Raw genomic sequence first — 9703 nt, forward strand, 5'->3', positions numbered from 1 at the left:
GCAAAAGATCAGTCAATGACCTTTCTAATATAAATTGGCAACCACTTCAGATTCTCAGCTGCCCTACTCTTGCCCATAACGGTGCCCTGTGGAGCACAACTAGACGGACTCAGTTACACACAACTTGGCAACAAACTAAACTCATGCAAGCTTTGTACACCCTTTAGACAGAAAAGCAGCAAATAAAAACATGGCCCACTCACATCTAAATGAGATTACTTTTCAAGTTGAGCTGTGTCAGATACACCAATGAAAGGGAAGTTTTGGAAGCAGTAATATATGGAGAAAGCAAGTCAAGATTTTAGACAGTGCAATATCTAACAAAAAAATACATTTCGCGGACACAAATCCCAAGTTAAATTCCTTACTGTTAGCCTAAGATTTTTAATATTTGGTTTGCGCTGTGACTGAAAATTTCTCCTGACAAATAAGCTTCACAACAGTCTGCACAGCTCTGGGCTCACTAAGGTTTCAACAATAATTTTAGCTCCGCATCTTGGGACCTTAGGTCTATTTTTGAAGTGTTATTTATTTGGCTGCTGTTAATTATTTTCCTGTATTTGCAGACACAAGGCTGGCATAATTTTTAAACTCCATGCATACTGAATAATACGTTTCCCCAAAAGAAGCAATTTATTGACCAAAACAATAATTTGAAGCAAAAAAGAAAGTTACGAGGTTTATTGGAAGTAAATCGGCTGCTTCAAAGTTCAGAATTGCAATTATTTTCATATTCAACAGCGACTCTTCTGAGCTATCAAGTTTAATAAGTAAAAATTCCAATTACTGGATCTACCAACATTTTTTATATATAAAAAAATTATGCAATCTTCAGAAGTAATATTGAAATTCTTCTTGCAGCCATACAGTCAGCCCTGACTGTAGAAAAGAATCCATTTAATTAAATGATTAGGGGTGTCAGTTAAGCCCAGACACATGCTCCTGATTCAGTTAGAAGGTATGGGTTTGAGCCCCACTTTAGGGCTGAAGCTTATAATCTAGGCTAATTCTCTGCTTTCTTCAAACACTAGTGACCCTTAAATTCCAGAGGGCTTCGGACTGCTCAATCTTCGGAGGAGCAAGGCTAATGGACACCCAGTTGACTGCTGGCCCAATTCACAGGAATAGAATGTTTATTGGCGTTTATTGCAAGGAGAAGCGAGTATAAAAAGTAGAGGAGAGTTGCTACGGATGTACAGGGCTTTAAGTGAGACCACATTTGGAGTACTGTGCACAGTTTTGGTCTCCTTACTTAAGAAAGGATGTATTGCCTTAGAAACAGTTCAGAGAAGGTTCACTCAACTGATCCCTGGGATGAAGGCGTTACCTTATTAGGAAAGGTTGAACAGACTTGAGTTTATATCCACTGAAGTTTAGAAGAATGAGAGGTGATCCAGTGAAACATACAAGATCCTGAGGGGACTGACAGGGTAGATGTACCTACACCACATGGACTGCAGCAGTTCAAGAAGGCAACTTCAAGAAGAACCACCTTCACTAGGGCAACTAGGGATGGGCAATAAATGCTGGCCCAGCCAGCGAAGCCCACGTCCCATGAATGAATAAAGAAAAACGATGCCGAGTTGATGTTTCCCCCTGTGGGTGAGTTTAGGATCAGGGGGCACAGTTTCAAAATTAGCAGGCTCCCATTTAAGAGGAGATGAGAATTTTTTTCTCTCAGAGGGTAATTTGTCGGTGGAATTCTCCTCTCCAGAGAGCAGTGGAGGCTGGGTCACTGAATACATTCAAGGCTGGGTTAGACAGATTTTTGATCGACAAGGGAACCAAGGGTTATATGGGGCAGGCAGGAAAGTGGAGTTGAGGTCACAACCATGATCCTATCGAATGGTGGAGCAGGCTGGAAGGGTGGAATGGCCTACTCTTGTGTTCTTGGGTCATTCCCATAGGAAAGGGTCAAGGGTCAGTACTGGTAGAGAGACAAAAACAAAAAAACTGCGGATGCTGGAAATCCAAAACAAAAACAGAATTACCTGGAAAAACTCAGCAGGTCTGGCAGCATCGGCGGCGAAGAAAAGAGTTGACGTTTCGAGTCCTCATGACCCTTCGACAGAACTTGAGTTCGAGTCCAGGAAAGAGCTGAAATATAAGCTAGTTTAAGGTGTGTGTGTGGGGGGCGGAGAGATAGAGAGACACTTGTCCCAGTGGGAGTGGCAGCCATGCCATTCAAAAGAAGGGGGTAGAGTTGATCCGAGGCACAGGAAGGGCTGAAGACATTTTTAAAAACACTGCTAGGGTAGCACCCACACCAGGAATTTGGGGACCATTATCTTTACTGTGGGTTGGAAAGTAAACCGAGGTCTCCTAATTCTCTCCCCTTCACATCCCACCCCACTTGTGATCTTTGCAAGATGTTTCACAAGAGAATTACCAAACAAAATTTGACACGAAGCCACATATTAAGACAGATGACCAAAGGTTTGGTCAAAGAGGTAAGCTTAAAGAGCTTATTAAAGAACAAGAGGGAGCAGAGTCGAGACATATTTCCAGAATTTAGGATCAAGACCACTGGCAGCACAGCACCCAATGGTGGGGTGTTGAAAATCAAGGATGTGCAAGAGGCCAGAACAGAGGGAGCACAGAGATCTTGGAGGACTGAAGGGATGGAGGAGGTGACAGAGATAATGAAGATGCTGAGGCCATGGAAGGATTTGAAAACAAGGATGAGAATTTTTAAATTATCTACTAGAATGAGAGGAAGCAGAATAGGAGAGAGCGATGGTCCTTCTTGGCCATCAGGTCTTGGAGGAGTAACTGAACAATGCCTTGGAGTAAGTCAAGTACACTCCCTCTCAGACGGTACATGTTGTGGGGATAGCCAATTATTAGGGTTTCAAAGAATCATAGAATGGTTACAGCAAAAAAAAAAAAGACATCCAGCCCATCCAAGCTGTGCTGGCTCTTGGCAAGAACAATTTAGTTAGTCCCACTTGACCACCTTTCCCCTGTAGCCCAGGAAATGTTTCCACTCCTGGTGTTTACTCAATTCCCTTTCGAAAGCCACAATTGAATCTGCCTCCACCACTCTTTCAGGCAGCACGTTCCAGATCGCAACAACTCACTACATGAAAGACGTTCTTCCCCATGTCACCTCTGATTCCTTTGCCAATCAAATTAAACCAGTGTCCTCTGGATCTCAACCCTTTCACCAGCAGGAAGTTTCTCTCCATCTACTCTGTCTATCTCATGATTTTGAAACTTCTCAAATTTCCTCTTGACCTTCTCTTCTCTCAAGAGACCAACTCCAGCTTCCCCAATCTATCCATGTAACTGAAGTTCCTCATCCCTGGAACCACTCTCTTAAATCTATTCTGCTCTCTTTCCAAAACCTTCACACCCTTCCTAAAGGGCAGAGCCCAGAATTTGGACATAATACTCCAGTTGGCACCGAACCAACGTTTTATAAAGGTTCATCCTAACTTTCTTGCTTTTGTACTCTTATGCCTCTATTCATAAGGTCCAGGATCCCCTGTGGCCTATTACTCGTTTTTGCAACCTGCCCTATCACCTTCAATGATTTGTGCACATATACCCCCAGGTCTTTCTGTTCCTGCACCCCTGTTAGAATTGTACCCTTTAGTTTAGAGTGTCTCTTCTTGCTCTTCCTACCAAAATACTTTGCATTTCTCTACATTAAATTTAATCAGCCATGTGTCTGCCAATTCCACTGGCCTGTCTATGGGCGTGAGGGGAACTATTAAAAACATAATTTCAAATAACAAAGCAACAGAAGGGTTGCGAGGAGGCTGGGGAAGGAGTCGGGGAGACAGGTTGATAGCTAAGTGGAGAACATATGACTAACATACAAAACTGAAGAGCACTCGTGTTCACTACTGTTTCCTCTTTCGTCACCATTGTCAGGTCACTGTCTCAATTGCATATTCTGTTATAGTTCCACACCCACTGCTTTTCCTTTCTCTTTTACTCTATTCTTTTGGATTTTATTTGTATGGTTTTTTGAGCTGCTTCCCCTCTCCCCTCGCCCTCCGTCACAGTTATATTTCTATATCTGATCTTTCGTATCACCTGGCAGTTTGGTATGAAGCAAATTTTTTAGTACATTTTCTGTGATTGATTCTGCTACTGGTTTTCTTTCCCCAGTCTCCATTTTTTTTTTACTTCACATACCCAGTTGTTTCTCAGCTTTCAATTCTGATGAAGGGTTACACAACTGACATGGTGAAACATTGGATAGAAACTGCATTTTGTTATTTTTAATTCCAGACTTCCAGCATTTCCAATTTATCCAGCATACGACAACAAGAACACAAAAATACTGTGCCACACAAAAAAGAAATGGTCTTATTCAGTTCAGTTCACATCCATTAATGTGTAAAGCTGGGGTATTAAATAAAACAGGATCACACTGGCTGTGTTTACAGGGGAGCTGCCCATCAATCATTCATGATGAGCAACATCATCCACTTGTCCGATTATACTCTGAGGGTCAGAGTTCGCCCGGCAGCATTGACGCTATTTGATCAGGGATGCTGCTGACTGTGTGACTAAAAAATCCACTTCAATATTTGTGCCTTAAAAGCAGATTAGAAAATACTTATCTCCCAGCATTGTTGGTGAGCCATTCTGAAAAGAAACAGAAAAAGTGAGAGACAGCAGTGCTGTTAAACCTCTCACAGTCTGGTGTGAATTGGTTTAGGTGATGTTCAGATCATTCCAATAAACTATACAATCAGCCTAAGCACAAGACATTTGGAACAAATTCACTCTGTAGTTGCCTAAGGCAGCATAGGTCCAAGCTTCATTTGACCAGCTCGACATCAATACATTCTCACACGCTGGTATGGAGAACAAATACTAAGCAGACGCTTGCACTTCTACACAAAGCTATCTGAGGAAACTCCAAAATGCTAAAATTTAGTGCATCTTATTTTAGAAAACCAAGAGCTTGGGGTGGAAGCCAATTAAAATGCTTCCTGTTACAGAAGAAACACTAGACATGTAAATACCTCAGTCTGTAAAGCACTGACTAACAAGTATCAACACCCACACAGATACATTGTTAGATGGGAAAATAAGTGTTTGCTTTTCAAGGAGATGTTCAAGAACAGGTGGAATAGGAGAAAGGCCATTCAGCCCTTCGAGCCTGCTCTGTTATTCGATAAGATATTAGCAGATCTTCTATCTCAACTTCATCTTCCTGCCTGACCCCCTTATACCTCAATTCCCTCAGTAGCTGAAAATCTATCGATTTCTGTCTTGAATTTGCTCAGCAGGAGCATCCACAAAGAATTCCAAAAATTCGCAATCCTGAAGTGAAGAAATCTCTCCTCACCTCAGGACTAGCTCCTGATTCTGAGACTGTGACCCCGTGTTCTAAATTCCCCAGCCAGGGGGAACTTTCTCTCAGCATCGACTCTGTCAAACACCTTAAGAAATTTATACATGTGATCACCTCTCACTTTTCTAAACTCAGTGGCATATGGGCCTGGCTTATTCAATCCCTCTTCGTAGGACAATCCCCTCATCCCAGCAAATCAGTCTAGTGAACCTACATCGTGCTCCTTTCCAGTCGAGAAACTCCTCCTACAGGGTAAGGAGGCGTAAGGTGCAGTTCCAAAGAAGAGTCACGTGGGACTTGAAAAGTTGGGTGGGATTTTCTGGTCCGGCTCCCGCCCGAACTCAACAGCCCTTTTGCTGCTCCGTCAAATTTTCCATCCTCCCCGTGTCGATTCCCGCCACAGACAGGACTGGAAAATCCCACCCGTTAACTCGGTTTCTCGGACCACGTATGCCGCTAGGCCTGCTGGGTTTTTCCAGAACCTTCCGCTTATAGACTAAAACTGCACCCGGTATTCCAGGATAACCAACGATGATGGCCGCAATTGAAGTGATATTTAAAATCCTCTTTGCTTTGAAGGAGAGGGAAAGGAAAAGAAAGGGGAGAAAGGGGTGAAGGCGAAGGGGGAAAAGAATTAAACTTTCCTTGTAGATTTCGGGAGTAAATCTTTCATTCAACAACCAGGGCATTTTTTTTTGGACAAATACAAAAGTACCGAATATTACTCCAAATTCGAACAGGAAGGTTACACAAACTATCCTAAAGGAAGGACGGGACCCATTGTCCACACTAGAATAGGCCATATAACATACCAACAACATACAACAGCTCTGAAGAAGGGTCATATGGACTCGAAACGTTAACTTTGTTTTTCTCTCTCTCGTTTGTCAGACCTGCTGAAGCTTTTCCAGCATTTTCTGGTTTTGTAACACATTTAGTCCATCTTGTTATGACAGGGAGTGTTTATTGCAGCCAAAAACACCCGAGTCAAACAGGTGACCAAACAGCCTGAAAAACCCTCGCTGAGTTATCCTGCTGGTATGAGGGCAGGATGCCCAATTTAATGTGTGTAGTTCTTACCTGTCAATTCACAGCATGATATTGTGACCAGTGGATACCTTCACAGATCTGCAACAGAATAAATTATTTCAGTCAACATCTTTTCATCCAATGATGTTTGTGTGAACTTGACAATTGAAAAAAATCTACAAAAAACAGCAATGCCAAGACCAGAGATAGTGCAGCACCAAAGCAAACAAACATTAAGGCCCAGGGTAAGGATACCATACAGAGGAAAAACACCTGCCCACCAATGTTCAACTGGGATATGAGATTATGGGCCACAGGTCAGGGATTGAACAACTGATCCCCTTTCTCGTATAAATATTAAAAATATGGTATATGAAGATGCCAGATGTCACACTTAGCTGTAAGTGAAAAACAATGTTAGGATTCACTTTAACATAGTAAAGCTTCGATATTGGGGCAGATGATAAGATTTTCAGGAGCAACTTGAAGTAGGGGAGAGGCAGAGAAGCAGAGGGGGAGAATTCTGGAGTTCAGGGCCTAGGACACTGAAGGCATGGCTGCCAATTGTGGAGTGCAGGAAATCAAGGATAAGCGATGGGCCAGAAATGAAAGAGCACAGAGATTGTGGAGGGCTACATGGCTTGAGGAGGTTGCTTTGCTAGCAAATATCGATGTGCTGACATGGTCTAGGTTTCAGTCTAAGGTTGCAAACTGCTCTACATTACATCGGCATGTATCTACACATTCTTACAGGACACTGCAACTCTCAGTGCAGGAATGCAAATACATTTCAGGAGCAAGAGTTTCAGGCACTGCAAGAAAAATGTTCAAGAGAAAGGAAAATGTCATTAATCTTTTCAAAATCTTTTATGGAACAGAAATTATTGAAACCCCTGGAGGTAAAAAAATATATAGATTTGAAGAAGTGGATGTGGATTTTGTCTGTTGTGTGTGCACTCAAGACAACAACCCAAAAAACTTTTAAAGTTTGAAGTAGATTTAATCTTTGAGGACCAATAGCTTAATTTTTGTCAACTGTTCAAGGATGTAAGACTACTGCTATGTCACTGCTTCGACACTGCGCATCGTCATGGTTACCACTCCTGAGAGATTCCAATTTCAGTATTTTACTTAAATGCTAAATGGGACAGTTCAGAGCAGATCTAGGAGCTGAAGCTGGGCATCCATGAGGTGCTGTGGGCCATCAGCAGCAGCAGAATTGTGTTCAACCACAATCTGTTACCTCAGGACCTGGCATATCCCCCACTCCACCATTACCATCAGGGATCCAACCCTGGTTCAATGGAAGGTGCAGGGGGGCATGTCAGGAGTAGCACCAAGCAAACCTAAAAATAAGCTTGCAACCTGGTGAAGCCACAACACAGGACTACATGCATGCCAAGCAGCAGAAGCAGGATGCAAAAGGCAGGGCTACACGATCACACAACCAATGGAGCAGATCAAAGTTCAGCAGTCCTGCCATATCCAGTTGTGAATGGCGATGGACAATCAAACAACTAACCGGAGGAGGCGGCTCTACAAATATCCCCATCCTCAACAGTGCAAGAGTATTTGGTCCCCTTGACAAAGTCTGCACCGCCCCTCCCTCCCCACCCCGCTCATGCCCCCACCCTCCTCCCCACAATTAGCGCTCGAAAATGAATACAGTAAAACGGTCCCACTCTCACACAACTGCTAAAAACTGTCAAACTCATGGCTAGTCATTATCCATGCTCTGGTCTCAGCTTACTTGGATTCATGTGCTTCGTTCCAACCCTTCCCGAGAGACCTCAAGAGCTCAGGCAGGAGCTTTCCAATCGGTTTAATCTGAACACACTGAACTCTTGGGTAACTTGTACTTGTCACTGGTGGTGCCTCCCATTCTCAGCACATGACACCGGATAATAGAAATGAACTGTACTGTGCGTATGGATAAAAATTCTGCACACCCGTCAGTCCCACACTTACACAACCCCTAAAAGTGATCAAACTCACATGGATTGTTACCTGCACTGTCAGGACTCATGTACCTTGCAAAGTGACAATAGTAGCTCTCTACCAGCTTTGTGCTGCAGCATGCTAACAGATGCACAATGCAGCCATATTACATCAAAATTGTCAGACTCTGTCAAAGGATGTATTCTTCTCAGATATGAAAGGATCAGGATTGTGAAGAGAAACTGATGGAAACAGCAGATAGCCCCAGTCCCTGTGCAAGTACCATCGTCCCCACAAGCACCACGTGGTCAAAATGTACAATAGCTTTGCAAAGTACATACGGTACCACGTGTGAAGGTAAGGGGAGGGTCTGCTTCCGGGTACACTGGATCACTTTGTAATGGGAGAAAATGGGGCAGGGCAGCAGCGTAAAGGAACCCAGCTCATCTTCCCCCGTACAAATGAATGGAAAGAGAAACAAGCAGCTGCTTTACAGGTGTTAATGCTGCAAACACTGTGACAACTGACTGCATGCTCTAGCTGTGATTAACAGCACATCTGATACTAATTGGGGAAAGGTTAGGGCATATGTATTAGTTTCCAACTATCCGGGGCTCTATGTACGAGGGATAAGCAGTCTGCACTTCGACTGGGTTTTGTGAATAATCCTATGCAGCTTCCTCCTCTACCAGATAATATTCACCAGACCAACAGATTTTCCAGTGTTCACTGGGCCTAAACAATTCACCACAGCTGGGATCCTCCCTCCTCGCTGCTTTCTCATCTCCACCTTTTATTAATTCTCAGGTTTCCAAAGGCTGTTACTTGCCTGCAAAGCAAAGAGAGCGCGAGGTCCTCCCGCTACAGGTGACAGAGTGAAGGAGGCGGCTGGGCTGACGGGTTCCTGTGAGCAGCTGAGCCTGACTGAGCATTAAAACCAATAGCGCAATGGGAAAAGAGAGGGAGACAAGTGGCGACAGGATTTGCGGGAAGGTGGTGGTGGTGGTGGTGGTTGGGGGGGGCGGTGGGGGGGGGGGGGGGGAGAGCACTGCAGAGGATCATCGAGTGAAGGAGGCAGCTGAAAATGGGCTGAAGGGCAGCTGCAAAGCGGCTGAGTATCATAACCAACGCCACAAGGAAAGCACGAGCAGTGGCAGAGAAAGGGTCATGGGATGGCGAGAAGGTAGGGGGGAATGATTGGAGGATCAGTGAGCACATGCTGGAGGGGGGCAAGAAAAGGCAAAGCGAGTGGACGGCCAGTGAGTGGATACATGTGGATAGAGGGCAACGGCCGGGAGGCTGTTAACAAGTGTGCGGGGGAGGGGAGGGGGGGTGTGGAGCTGCTCACTACTGTAATTGTCTGCTGCAGAAAGTTCCAGACTGAACTGAAAGTAAATAGTACCATAGTACCGCACCCCC

General features: G+C 44.2%; 1 protein-coding gene across 3 annotated transcripts in view; it reads right to left on the reverse strand.

Annotated features, from left to right (window-relative positions):
* Window positions 1–9703, reverse strand: part of ndst2a (N-deacetylase/N-sulfotransferase (heparan glucosaminyl) 2a) — a 565725-nt gene that overhangs the window by 422989 nt on the left and 133033 nt on the right. For all 3 annotated transcript variants that reach the window (XM_041176609.1, XM_041176606.1, XM_041176608.1), the window contains exon 2: window positions 6398–6445. The gene's annotated coding sequence lies outside the window, so the exon portion shown is untranslated. The remainder of the gene's footprint in view (window positions 1–6397; window positions 6446–9703) is intronic.

The sequence above is a fragment of the Carcharodon carcharias genome, chromosome 28 (genome assembly GCF_017639515.1).
Source record: "Carcharodon carcharias isolate sCarCar2 chromosome 28, sCarCar2.pri, whole genome shotgun sequence".
In the NCBI taxonomy this organism is placed as follows: domain Eukaryota; kingdom Metazoa; phylum Chordata; class Chondrichthyes; order Lamniformes; family Lamnidae; genus Carcharodon; species Carcharodon carcharias.